Source organism: Macaca mulatta, chromosome 2 (assembly GCF_049350105.2).
Source record: "Macaca mulatta isolate MMU2019108-1 chromosome 2, T2T-MMU8v2.0, whole genome shotgun sequence".
Classification (NCBI taxonomy): domain Eukaryota; kingdom Metazoa; phylum Chordata; class Mammalia; order Primates; family Cercopithecidae; genus Macaca; species Macaca mulatta.
The window spans coordinates 732863-747515 of NC_133407.1; the positions used below are offsets into that span (position 1 = coordinate 732863).

The 14653-nt window shown below is 50.7% G+C and overlaps 1 pseudogene; it reads right to left on the reverse strand.

The window, feature by feature from the left end:
* Positions 1 to 13582: 13582 nt before the first annotated feature.
* On the reverse strand, positions 13583 to 14439 carry LOC144339488 (uncharacterized; annotated as a pseudogene).
* Positions 14440 to 14653: the final 214 nt, after the last annotated feature.

The window sequence follows — 14653 nt, forward strand, 5'->3', positions numbered from 1 at the left end:
CACTGGGACCCCTGCTTGGCCACTGTAGCTAGGTACCAATTAAAGACAGAAACCCAAGCATTCACTCAAAGCCCCTTCTCAGCTGTTCATCCTCGTGGAAGAAGCCGTGGGTACAAACGAATGCGGCATTCTACGGAGGGCTCTGGGGATAGGCTGCTTGAGAACATCAAAGTGGCTCACGTCCGCCGAGTATAAAGCCAGTGACTGCTCTCAGCTTCCATCCACAGTAGCCACAGTCTGGAATCACCTGAGTGCCCGTCAACAGGGGATGAAGGGAACGTGGCCCGAACACACACAGGAGCAATACTCCACCACACAGCGGAGAGCCCTGTCATCCGCGGCAGCATGGATGGGGTTGGAGGACATTACGTTAAGCAAACGAGTCAAGCAAGGAAACGGCGCATGTTCTCACTCATAAGCAGGAGCTGAGAGATCTCATGGAGGCCAAGAGTAGGTGGTCAACAGGGCCCAGCAGAGCCCACTCATAAGCCGGATGGGCACAGGCTGGTAACGGGCACAAACACACAGCCTAATGGGAACACGAGACCTACTATTGATAAATCAGCAGGGGGATGGCAGTGGGTCATCTACTGTGTATTTCAAAACAGCTAGGAGAGAATAACTTAACATAACCAGCACAAGGAAAAGAAACTATTTAAAGTGAAAGACATCCCAAGTACACAGATTTCATCAATATAGCGGTGAATCAAGGTATCACATGCACTCTGAAAATATGTACATATATTATGTATCAAAAAAAACAAAAACCAATGACAGAACCATTTGCGAAGCACGTGCAGGAGAAGAATGGGAAGCTGACATGGTGTGGCTGTGTGTCCCCACCCAAATCTCATGCTGAACTCTAACCCTATGTTGGAGGTGAGCCCTGGTGGGAGGTGATTGACTCATGGGGGTGGTTTCTAATGGTTTAGCACAATCCCCCAAGTGCTGTCCTCATGATAGTTCTCCTGAGATCTGGTTGTTTGGAGGTGCATGGCACCTTCCCCTTCACTCTCTCTCCCCTTCTAGCCATGTGAAGACATGCCGGCCTCCCCTTCACCTTCCACTCTGATTGTAAGTTTCCCCAGATGTAGAAGCCTGTACAACCCACAGAACTGTATGCCGCTTAAACTTTTTTTCCTTATTACCCAGCCTCAGATAGTTCTTTATAGCAGTGGAAGAACAGTACAGCCCTCAGGACCAGCAATGTTTTCCTTCTACCCAGCGGCCAACAAGGTCCCACATCCTAGCTGGCTTTCCAAAGCCTTTGCCAGAATGCTGAAGTTGTTTTGGGGATAGTAACTTTCCCCATCTCTGGCAAACCAGATGGGACATCCTATTTGCCTCTTACCACCTTTCTCAGAGAAACTCCACCTCTAAAACAGCCTCCGCCAGGGGCCTCCCTCAGCAGCAGCAAAGCTGAGTGTTCCTTGCACTTCCCTTCTTCTGAACAAGTAAACATCTTAAGCTTGTTTTTCCATCTTCCCAGCTCATTGAAAAAAAATCTTATGCTTTCTATTTTCCTAACACACACGTGGAAGAGAAGTGCCATGAGGGCAGGGGCTCTTGTTTTCCCGGATCTGAGCCTGGCCCTCAAACACTAGCCGAATACTAACACGATATCCAGAGGCAGAAATGCAAATATCCACATGACTTTAAATACCCTAAGGATCTAACAGGCCGAGTGGCCCATGTAACTATGGTGTGCTGGGCCATTCAACTGGTGTCCAAATCCCTGTCCAAGTGAGCTCTTTAATTTCGAGACTTTTCAGACAGCTGTTTTGTTGTTGTTGCTGTTCTGTTTTTATTAAAGGGATATGTTACAGTTATAATCAAGAATATCTCAGGCGGAGTGTGGTGGCTCATGCCTGTAATCCCAGCACTTTGGGAGGCCAAGGTGAGCAAATCACCTGAGGTCAGGAGTTCAAGACCAGCCTGGCCAACATGTTGAAACCCCATCTCTACTAATACAAAAATGAACCAGCCATGGTGGCAGGCACTTATAATCCCAGCTACTCAGGAGGCTGAGGCAGGAGAATGGCGTGAACCAAGAGGTGAGGCTGCAGTGAGCCAAGATCGTGCCACTGCATTCCAGCCTGGGTAACACAGCAAGACTGTCTCAAAAAATTAAAAATAAACCAATACTCCCAGTTAGTTCTTCACCAATGTCAGATACATCAGTTTAAAGAAAAATATGAAAGCATGTTTTTAAATTTCAGTGTTGAATTTAACCATATCTTTTAAGAAGATATGAAGATAGAAGTTCCCCAAGGATCGGGGGAGAAAAAAGCAGTTAAGAAAATCTTAAAACCTCAGGAGAAAAACAAGTATGGGTTAAGATCTCAAGGCAAAACTTTTTCTTTGCACTTTGATTTCAAAAGAACAGAGATGCCCAAAATATGAACTCTCCCATCTGCATTTTATATTCCTCTGTGTCTTTTGAAAGGCTGGAGATGGGATCCCAGGTTCCAAAGTGCCTGGCCATGGCTCACATCAGGCGGCATCTTTCATAGCCGTTTACTCCCCTGACTGTGCCTAGGGAGCTCTGTGGCCCAATTTACAAAAAAAAGGGTCCTAATTTACTCACGTTCATCACTTTGAGCAGAGTCTCAAGAAATGAGACAAATCTTGACACTCCACAGAAGCAAGTACTCTCTTCCAAAAAGTCAAGTGTCAGGTTCCCATGAGCCAGGCAGCTTGTTTACAGAAAGCACTGGCTGACTTGCTGGTTTAATGTTAAATGCATTTAAAATGTTAAGTGAGCAAACCCACCTCCCAGTGGGTGTGCGCGTTGAGCTGGCTGCAGTAGTGATGCAGACCACGTTCTTTCCTTTGGTTTTGCTTCAAGCAGAGCACCCCACACCCAGGAAGAGGCCAAAGGATGGCATCGAGGTCTAGGACAGATCTAAGGAGAGCTGCAGGCTGACTGCCTCATCTGCAAATAGTCTCTCATTTCAGAGAAAATCACTGAACAGAGTTCATAACACGTGAATTTTTAAAATTCATATTTCTAATTTCATCCCATTAGAACTTTTAAACCTCCACCTCCCACCTAGAGAACGTCAGCTCAAGCCGATCACAGCGCAGTGCGATTTTCTATAAATAATGTGCACGCCTGCATCTGAGCTGAGATGTGAATGTCTGGAATGTGCCTGCCAGGCCCAGGAGGAACAGCAGCAAGTGTGGGGACACAAGCCGCTAAGGAATCTGATTTGGAGGGAACTGGAGGCAACTAAAACTAGGTCCACTGGTTTTTCTTGGTAAGGCTTGACCAGGCAAACTGTTATCACTGTTGCTAATTCATGGTAATTGGGATGGGGACTTAACAGTAAGTAATTAGAGCAATTACAGAATTTACTACTCAATTACAATGGCACAGATTCCTGAGAATGGAAGAACTGTTGCCCAGGAATAGAGTTCAAGAGGTCCTCCACTTGCTCCAGGAAACATGGCATTTCCACACACCCCTGCTTTGGTCCCTGGCCACCACCATCCTGATCTCGGCCATCTGATGGCATCAGTCCCCAAAGCTGGAAACACCTGACACCTCTTGTCACCCTCCCATCTGCCCTGCCTTCCTCCAGTCCGGGATATTCAGGGATGCCCACATACAGGACCAGGAAACCAGGGTTATCCCAAACCAGTGCCTGCATTCAAAGTTCTCCACGGCAGCACAATCACCAATGGCCAATACTCCCAGAACCTTCCACCTCAAAACGGGAGCACATCTGGATTCAAGCTGACAATGCTGCATTCTCTTTGCCATGTACACATGGAGGCATGTCAGGTTCCACCTAAAGGTTTCAGGTTCCACGCTGCTCAGGAGCCCAAACCTAGGCACTCTGCATGATCTCAATTCACCATCCACAGAGAAGCCTGCAGTTTTCCTCTGGTGCACGGTGTGGATGGTGGATGCATTTCCCCTGAAGACTCGGAGACAGGAGCCTGGCCAAGGAGGCCAGTCACCCCAGCCCCTGCAAGGCCCAGACGTGACCCTCTGCTGTCTGCACACAGTACCCAAATCTGGCAGTGCTGGCTCTGTGGTGGGATCCATCTGGGCCTGCAGAGGACCCGGGGCACAGGAACCGTGCAGCCTGGCTGCAGCCAGAGGCCTAAGGGATCCCCACGAGGCTCTCCAGCCTAGGTGCCCTCACCACAGGCAGAGCCATGCAAGAGAATTGCCTGCTGAACTGGAAACGCCCCAATCTGCTCAGCCAACACAGAAAGACAACAGCCACCTACAGCTGCTGAGCCCTGAAACGTGGCCACCGGGCCTGAAGGGTTGAATCTGGAATTTAATCTGTGAAGTTCTTTTCAAATGTGTTTAGCTATGTAATCAAATCTTTATTCTAATTCAATTTAAAGGAGCCTCTGGCTATGGGCTCCCTTGTCGGGCATCACAGCTCCAGGGAGTAAGAATGGGAGAGAGAGGCCCAGAGCCTCTCTGCATTCTCCACGTTAATTCAACAAGTCATCATAAGGAAAGGCACTCCAGCAGGAGGTGTGTACACGGGAAGAACTGGGTTGGCCCTGACAAGAATGACCCCCACGGCATCACAGCTGCCTCAGGCAACAGGCAAAAGACAATGATGCCCACCTGGACAGGCCACCGGATGTGATGATGCACCCCCAAGCCCTAGTCCCACAGCAGCCAGAGACCACCCACTGCTCGTCCCGGGTGAAACACAAGCCCTGGTCCCACAGCAGCCAGAGACCACCCGCTGCTCATCCCGGGTGAAACAGGCAGAGCTCCCGAGCCCTCAAAAGCAGGAAAAATTAAGGAGGCAATTCCCACGACACACGTGACACTCCTTGGAGACAGACACAGGCTTCCCTGCGACAGTGCAGAGGACGGTGCAGTCCCTAGGCGGGCTGCTTCTTCCAATGATCGGGAAGAAACCAGATCCATTTCCTTGTAGGAGAATCATTTGTACCGTGATTAGACAGAAGACAGAAGGTGGCTGATGTTGTCAAATCATCAAGCACCTCACGGCTGCTTCTCCAAGGCAGGCTTGGAAACTTGCAGCCACCCGCGTAGGGGCGGCAGTATTAATGGAGACACGGGTGACTGAGGTCTGGTTTCCTCAGGGAAGCTAAATTTGAACTTTCACCACTGAGGAATCGGTCATTTACAGTCACTCACCCTCAATGCAGAAGAGGGCTCAAGACACTGCACCAGACTTCAACACTCAGGGTTAGGGTCAGGGTCAAATTCACAAGTTTTACAAAATGTATTTACTTGGGATGCCAGAAGAGATGCAGCTTCACACCCCCCCACCTCCATGGTTTGCTTAGCCCCTTCACCAGTGGATCTCACCTACAGATAACACATCCATGCCTCATCCATGGCAGCACAGAAAACCACTTGGAAGACAGCCACTCCCACCAAGCTTCCTGGCTTTGGTGTTTAAAATCTGCATCTCATACGTGAGATTACACTCCTCCGAACAACGACATTGTGACTGTCATTTCACCCAAAAGGGCTTTAGGAAATGACACGCGGTCCAGACGCCAGAGGTCGCCGACCACCTTACTCTAGCCTAATTCCTTTGTGCCTGTATGGAGGCTTCACAGATACAGCCCATTAATGACCGTATGAGAAGCTCAGGGCATAGACGAACTCAGTGTTGAATTTTTCCATTTATCACCCTTTTGTTTTGTCCAGAAGACAGCTGAGAAAGGTGGGGGCAGATCATCTCCTCGAGTGTAATGACTCCAGCCACTTCTCTTCACTCCAGGTCACCCCTCAGTCACACACTTTTGAGAAGCCAAAGCAGTTTTCTTCCCTTCAGTCTGGGTTGCAAGCACTAAATTCCTCCGTTTTATCAATTAGATTATCAAGCAGCCGTTTGTAATCTGGACTGCAATCTAATACGAAATTTAAAGCTAATTTAGGTTGCAGTAATAGCTCCTATTTACATTATAGATAAGGCATGAATGAAAACTTTAATCTGTTCATAGGACCAACTTTGTAAACAAACCAATTATTCAAGCAATAATTGTCTTCAGTTAGATGCAAATTTCTTTGCTCATAAAAGATTTTCCAGTAGGAATTTTTAAATCCATGGTCTGTCTTTTCTGAGCCTGTCTCTGCACCTTCCCCTGAGTGCACAGCAGGACTTCTCAGGGCACCCCATCAGCAGGCCCACTGAAGAGAATAAGCCCGCAGCCCCCAGCCCAGGAATCAAGTCCGAGCCCCAGCAGTTCCTCATCCAGCCGGGGCTTCCTCACCAGCACAGCACCCAGAGGTCTTCCAGGTTTAATGCCATGTCTGCGTGGAAAGTAGAATGCTAGAATGACCACAGTGGACATTCTACAAATGCAAATTCCCTCCTGGAACAGCCCAGCAATCCTCTGTACCCTCCCCAAAGTACCCATGCCAGGCAGGCGTAGAGTCTAATGGGGGTGCCTAGGAATCAGCATTTAACACGATTCTGATGAATAAAAAAGTTTGAGAGGTCGGTCAGCAAGAGGCTGCCGTGGCCTCCACTCACTTGCAGGCTCTGAAGAGACACAGATTCAGGTAACACGCCAGACAGGACAGGACAAGGATGGGGAGGTGGAGGGCAAATTCCACGGACCACCAACCACCCCGCCATCCCCACTGAGACTCCGTGATTTACGGAGTGACAAAGCCAGGGAGAAAAGATGCCCACACCACATGAGGGACTGAGATTTCACCTAAAGCACGCAGCATGTGGCTGAGGGCCAAGGTTGGGCAAGCCAGGAGCACAGAACGGGGTTCACAGGCCCAGAGGTGCCTCCCACACCCAGACCCCGTGCAGACCTCCCAAGCACTGCCTGTGTCTCCTGCCTGGTTTATTTCCTCCCCCCTTCTACTGTGTTGGTTTCTCAGCCGCCACCCACCAACACACACCCCGTCTACAAGCTTGGTGGACTCAAAAGAGGGGGGGTAAGATCTGGACTCTGGGGCCAACGTCCTGCCTGAGACATTAGTTCCAACGCACCTAGCTGTGATGTGAGCCCCCGAGATTTCTCAAATGTGAGATGGGAAGGTAACTGAACCCACTCACCAGAACGGCTCTGCAGACAGATTACATATAGCCACACCTCGGCTTCCAGCACACGTGGGATCCCAGTCGTGTTGCCCCTGATGGGAATACCTCTATGCCCCCTTGGCTACCACAGCCAACTCCCAGCAGCAGCTGTGGAGGGTGCATCCTCTATTCCCACTCCACTCACCTCCCATCGCTCCACGCAGTGACCTGCCACGCAGCGGCCACCAGCAAATCCGGCCCCACTGGATAATGGACCACCACCCCCCCCCCCTCACTTTGGGGCATCTTCCACTTGCAGTTCCGAAGCAGGCCAAGAAACCGCCCTCAAGGGCAGTCACCTGTTCCTTAGTGCATGTAATGACCTGCCACGCAAGACCACCAGCAAACCCAGCTCCACCATCCAGGCTCCTGTGGATAACCGAACCCCCACCCCCACCTTGGAGCGTCTTCCACTTGCGGTTCTGAAGGGGGCCGAGAAACCTGTCTCAAGGGCACTCACCTGTTTCTTATTGCACGTAATGGCCTGCCAAGCAGGGCCACCAGCAAACCCGGCTCCACCGTCCAGGTTCTGGTGGGTAACTGCCTCCCACCCCGCTTCCTCCTGGGGTGTCTGGGAGGCTCAGAAACTGCCCTCCACGGGCACTCATCTGTTCCTTATTGCACTAATACCTCATTTACAGAAATCCACTTTGACTTCCAGCACTGCAGGTGTGACAATTTAGGAATCCTGCTTGCAAGCTCCAAGAGCTTAAGGTCACGTCCACCTCACCAGCATCCCAGAGACCCAGCACTGTCCCACTGTTTAAAATTCCAAAATACTCCTTCAAAATGCTACTGGCATTTGGTTTGCGCATAAAATGCTAAAAACCTTCAAGTGCAACAAATATCTTCAACAGTTTGATATAATGACATGTGAGTTACACATCTGCCAAATTGTAAAGCCTCATGCATTTATAACATTTTATTTATGGTCAAATGGTTCATTAATATAAATTACGAGAATCTCCAAGAAACAGGTTTTTTTCTGGCATTAGATGACCAAAGGAAAACTGGGTTCTGGCTGGCTTTCAGGCCTGTAGAGGCAGACATATCTGCTGACACAATCAAGCTCCTTCCCACTGATGTGGCCTCATCCCAGGCCCCTCATCCGGATGCCCGCAGGCCCCTGGAGGAGCAAGCTGACCTGTCCACATTTCTCAAATGCACAGCTGTTGCTCACACTGCAGATGGAGCTCAAGGCATGAGCAGGCCACCACGCTAAAAATACCACGCAGCGTCCACGCCAGGTGACAGTGGTTTTCACTCCATCCCAAAGCCCCATGTATGAGTTTACAGCCATGACTACTAAATAGATTTTTAGACCCTCAAGACATACTTTGTTTACTTTTATGCAACAAAGTTAAAAGACTATCACTCAGATATAGGCTCTGAAACTGTGGAATAATTATTTGGGAACAGAGCCTCTGCCAGATCAGGATAAGCACTTGGGACAACACCCCGTGACCTCGGTCCACACAAACCCATCCAGACCAGAGGCCTCCCGCACTGTAATTTCTGTGGATTTCTGTAAACGAGGTATTACTGCAATAAGGAATAGATGAGTACCCTTGGAGGGCAGTTTCTGAGCCTCCCAACCACACGGCCACATTAAGGCTGAAGCCGCACCACCTCCAGAAACACTGTCCCTCGCCGAGGTGTGCCTGGCTTCTCCCTTTTTCCAGAACTTAACAAAACCTGAAAGGACAGGTCTGTGTAGAAAAAAACAAGCTACTTGCGATTCCTCTTCCCAGTTCAGGCTGTAGGAAGCTCATTTCAGCCCTCACTGTGTTCTGACTGTGGCTTGGTTCCCATAAGAAATAAAGTCAGAATTCCAGTCCCTGTCTCCTGGGCGGTGTGGCAGGCATATATACCTTCAGTTATATGAGGAAAGGCGTGGCGAGCCCCCTTCCTTCAGTAAAACTGCACAGTTCCCAGAACCCTGATGCCATCCCCCTCACACCACTGTGAACACCTGGACAGAGCACATTTCAATTCGTGCACCTTTGTGGGCTAGTTTTCTATTTCTCCACTAAATCACCCCAAATTTAGCGCCCTAAACACTGACTTATTTTCTCACATTTCTGGAAGCTGGAGTCCAAAACAGGTCCCACCATCTAACGTCGAAATGTCGGCAGGGCTGGCTCTGGGGGAAGCGACTGTCTCCTTGCCTCCCGCAGCCTCTAGAGGCTTCCGCATCCCCTGGTCCATATGGCACCCACTGTCTTCAGGACCCACAGCGGCTCTGACGGCCCCCCAAACAAGAAGACGCAGAATGTCAGGAGCCCGGGCTCTAGTGCTAGGGCCAAACCTCCCCACCCTGCCGGTTCCTCACACACTCCCGTGCGAGTTAATATCGATTCCACTTTAACTAGTGTCACCTGTGTAAGGGGTAAGTGCCCAGCTGTGAACTGGTTAATCTCACCCACACAGACCGGGGAATAAACTCACAGGCCATGGACCACTCCACAAGCAATGAGTGACCACCTGCTCGGGGACCTCCATGGCCCAGCAGAGCACTCCGGTGCCTCCCATGTGGACTCAGAGTCTGCAGCGCCAGAGGGCCCTGGATAAAAAAGACAGCTCTCATGTCGGGAGGCACCCACCCGTGGTTGGGTTCCCGGTACTTTAAGTAGCCCAGGTGGACAAGCTGCGCCCCGTGCAACTCCATCACAAGAATAACGGCTGCACGTGGTGAGTGCATGGGTGGCCACCCCTCAGTTCAGCTGGCCGTGTTAAGCACATCACCACCGTGACCTCAAATCAGACTCATCTGCTGGCACAGTCCAGGCATCGACCCCCAAGAACATTGTGGATCGCAATTCACAGTAGTGATTGCGATCAGGGCCACACATGGCTAAATGTATTTACAGGAGGACGCCACAGCCGATCTGGCTGGACTGAGAGCATTTCCCACTGGACATTCTTACAACACCATTTTATTTGCGCTTTATTAAACTTTTATGGGTTTCTTCTGCCTATCTACTTGATGGGAGTGTTTCTTGTTCTTATGACTGCAGTGATACTTCAGGCTACAACTATCAATGTGTAAAATTAGTTTGGAAGGCACCTTATCATTAAACATTTCACAAGCAAGCAGTCAGAGGCACCTAACTCGGAGGCCTGTTTTCTTCTCTGAGCCAAACCTACCTTGGACTCAAAGAAAACGTCACATGGAGAGGGGCTGGATCTCCAGCGCCCATTCCTAGGGGGCCTCCTGGGGAGCAGATAAGGAGGGAGAAGTCCTGAGCTATGGCACTGCCGTACTAAAGAAAAATCTATTTGGGTAAATGTAAGCGCCAGACATAAGAGATTAAGCAAGCCATGAAAAGAAACCACTAACCACAGCTTCTCCAAAACAGAACTAAACTCCCTTTCGTTTGAATTGGAAAAGCAGAAGTGATGATCAGGATACAAAAAAAAATGACAAAGTATCTGAACACAGGAGAATAATCAAGGGCCACTGTCTCTTCCTGTGTCAGTGGGAGCCTCGCATCTAAGCTGGATTTACAAGGTTACTACTTTGGACTGAAAGTTATCCCCAACCCTAGTTTGTAAGCAATGGAGCAGAACGCTTCAATTATTTCAAGGTTTAGCGGTAAAGCTCTGCAACTCTCACAACCATTTTAATTGGTGTGAATTTTAAAGTGACTCAATCTGTTGGCTGGAGTATCTAACGGCTTAACCACGGGGTCATGGTGGAAAATTATTCCAATTGCTTTTGTTTTCTCTACTGAAGATGCATTTGAATGTTCTTGTAGTTTGCAGTTGGGGCTGGTTCTGATGTTTGGTCCTGAGGAGGCCCAAGTACCCGTAGAGGAAGAATCTGAAACCTCAAGACACTCGAGTGCTGTCTGGGGAGATGGAGACCCCAACCCGAGGGACACTGACAGACTCAGCACCGGCGCAGGGCCGCCCAATGCAACAGGCCACGTATTTGCCGCTTACAAAACAACATAAGCACACCCTCCCAGGTGTGCACACACGCTCTGTACACATCTGTCCCTGCCAATGCCAGCACACATTCTGTACGCACTCACATCTGTCCCTGCCAATGCCAGCACATATATCCAAGGTGTGCACACACGCTCTGTACACGTGCACATCCCTCCCTGCCAATATAAGCACACACCCCCAGGGGTGCACACACGCTCTGCACATACTCACGTCTGTCCCTGCAGCCTGAGTCAAACAGTCACAGAGAGGCAGAGGAGGAGGAGGAAGGTCGTGATGGGCACTGAGGTCCTGGGAAGGTTCCCCTCCCTACTTCGGGAGAGACCCCTCATGTGATCCTGCCGTCACTCACCCTTACGCCTCCATCCTCCATCCTCCATCCTCCCACAGGGATCAGGAGGATGCCCACTGCACGGAGCTGTGATGAGCATGAACAGAAGATGGCAGGAGCTCATGCCAAGGTGCTGAGCACAGGGCCTACGGAGTGCTTCTTTCTGCTGTGGCTGACATCATCAAACAAGAGACTGACACAGCTTCTGCAGAGAATGTCACTTGCTGAGAAACTGAAACGTGTGACCTAGGAGCCTGTGAAGGTCTAAGAACAAACCAACAAACCAAACGGTTTTGTTTGTTTTTCAAACACCATAGCCTGTTTTTACTTTTTTTTTTTCATGCTCTACCTTGGGTATCATTTAGTTTAATTTCAAAGTAAGTCCAATAAATACACAAAATCACAGGACTGAGCATGGAGCATTGTTTCACTTCATGTCCTCCAGCCTTTAGGACACATTAAGGAAAGACATGATTCCAGGATTCCCATTAGAAAGGCTGCCCTGAGGCTCCTGCTGGGGCAGCCAAATTGCAGCAGTTAATGCTGCCCCCAAGCTGCTTGGATGAAGCAGAAGATTCTGGAGGTCTCTTCTCTTCTGCCCCTCACCCAGGAGAGAAGGTGGGGGGAGAAATGTGAGAGAAGACAGGAAGAAGGAGAGGGGAGGGGGGTAGAGAGGAGGGGAGAAGGAGGGAGAGAGGAGGGGGAGGCAGGGAGAGGGGAGGGGGGAGGGAGGGAGAGGGGAGGGGGGAGGGAGGCGGAGGGAGGGAGGAGGGGCATGTTCCATCCACCAAGGCAGCTGCACTGCAGAGAGAATGGAGGGTGTGTTGTCTCTCAGGACAGCAAGTTCAAGCTGTTTATAATTGTTAGCATAAGCAGTGACCAGCTGAGGACAGGGCTGCAATTGGAGATGACAACATTTTATTTTCATAGTTGATATTGGGGACCTGCACCTAAAGCATCGTGCCTTGCCCTTTCCCCAGATGGGCCAATGCCTCTCTATACTTGACTCTATTTGACTAAATAGCTGATATTGACTAGGAATTATGACGTGTAGGATACCCCTTACCATAGTAACGTCAAACTCACGTTCTAAATGTAATTTGCTCAGGGACTGGCTTCTAACTCTGGGTAGAAATGTTAAGCTCAGTACAGTTCAATTCAGTAAGCATTTATCAAGAAACTCCCAGACCAAGAGCTGTGTTAGACACTGGTTATGGGGTGATGGGGATACGAAGATGTGGAATTAGAACTCGAGAAGCTCAAATGCTCTCATTTAATTCCCTAATGCAATTACCTAGCTTCAACCTGATGGCTGTAATGTCTAAATTCGCTTTCTCTTTATTCCAGTTCTACATAACAAAGCATAAATAATCACAGAGCAATAATTCTGTGTTGGCCTATTCAGTGGACAGAGAAGAGCATTCTGACTGGCGTGAGACACTGTCTCCATTCCCAGGAAGCCCGTGAGGTGGCTGCACAGAGCACACGCGTGAAGATTCAGGAGCACGAGCGTCAGGTGATGGGAGGGACACGGAGGCAGCACCACAAAGATGCCTGCCGAGGGGCAGCTGCAGCCGGGCTGGCCGGGAAGGTCACGGGAGCGGGCGCAGGCATCTCCCTCCAGCCGCACTTGGTTTTCATGAGGACACATGCAGGGAAGGGGATGACACCGAAATGCTGTGGCGCTGAGGGGAGGAGAGGAGGGACACAGGGCCAAGGGCTGGCCACCACCCCTTGCGTCCCTGCCCCTATGAATGCTGCCAAAATCAGCCCCAACGGGGAAAAATGAGGTTGGGTGAAAGAGGTGGACAGACTTGGCTTCCATGGAATTCACAGATTCCAGTCATTAAAAATCCCTTCTGAGTTTTCATCTGGAAAACTTTGCAAATGTATTTAGTGACAAGAAGCAGAAGATGAAGCCAACACAGTTGGGCTCAAACCGCCACCCTTCTCCTTCTCTCTGCATCCAGGACCCACCCTGAGCCCGTGAGTGGGAGGACCCGGAGCTGCCCAGCCCAAGGGAGCGGCCCCTGACCAGAGGAGGGAGCCGCACAGCGGGGCCCCCAGCACGTGGATGGCAGGATCTGTGCTATCTCAGTCCCAGGGCCCCAAGCAGAGAAGGCCTGGGGCTCCCAGCTGAAGTTTTGCTGTCTACTCTCTCACCAAAGTCGAGAAGGACTGCGTGAGACCAACGTCTGCTGGCTCCTCGGTGGCTGCCGATGTGGCCCTCAGGCTGCGGGTGAAACCGTCTAGGGAAGCCGAGACAGTGGCTAGAATCACAGCCACGAGTGTTCCAGGGGCCCTAAAACACAAGCGCAGCCTGAGGAAGGCAGCGCCCGCTCAGATCCCCGTCCAGGCTTGTGTGCCACACTCAAGAGGCACAAGGCACCAGAACATGGCACTTTAAGTGACTTTGTGGGGTGTAGGAACACAAAATGGGGCCTCGAGTGGCTCAGAAGTCACTCCCACCAGCCCACAGGGACCTGGGCGGCCCCTCTGGATGTGGCTGGCATCTCTCCAGGGCGGGCTCCAAAGTCCTATGGAGCAGGTGAGTGTCGGTCTTGCTCTGAGGAAGGACCCTGACAAGTATCCTGAACATGCAGGCACACAGCTGGCTGACTCATCTGAAGGGACCTGTTGAGCCACTAGCCAGGGAAGGCTGGAGAGAACTCAACTAACACACGATCCCTGCCCAGGGGCCCACCTGGGCCGCCCACGAGAAAACTACGGAAGCTGTGAAGACAGAGGTGTGCACGGGGCTGGGAGAATCCTGGGAGAAGCTGCACTGGGGACCAGGAGGGATGGAGGGCTGGGCCCCACAAGCAAACGAGGGAGGCGCTCAGTGCCATGAAGACCCCGCTGCACCCACAGCTGCAGGCCTGGCTGGCAGCACGACCGTGGCTTCAGGCGCGGGCCCAGGAGCACGTGTGTTTGGCAGGAGCTGCCCTCCTGGAGCCGCACTACAGGTACCGTCATTTTAGAGGCAGGTACCTGATATCAAGGATGACAATCAACCATGCCACCCTGAATTACAGCCATGTCCTCAGCGGGTCGCTATTTACGCTGACAATTACAAAGAGTTTGAACTCGCTGTCCCAAGAGGCAACAAGCCCTTCATTATCACGGCTGCAAGCCTCTGTGCGGCCCTCCTCCCCCTCCGCTTCCCATCGGGGCAACCTGAAGTCCCGTGACAGTGACTCAGAGCCAGCCCAGTAGCTTCAGTGCAGGAAAAATCACAAAAACTCAAACACATCCTAAACATGGGCAGTTGGTAGGAGCTGATTCCTAAATTAAACCTGTTCGGAGGCTTTCT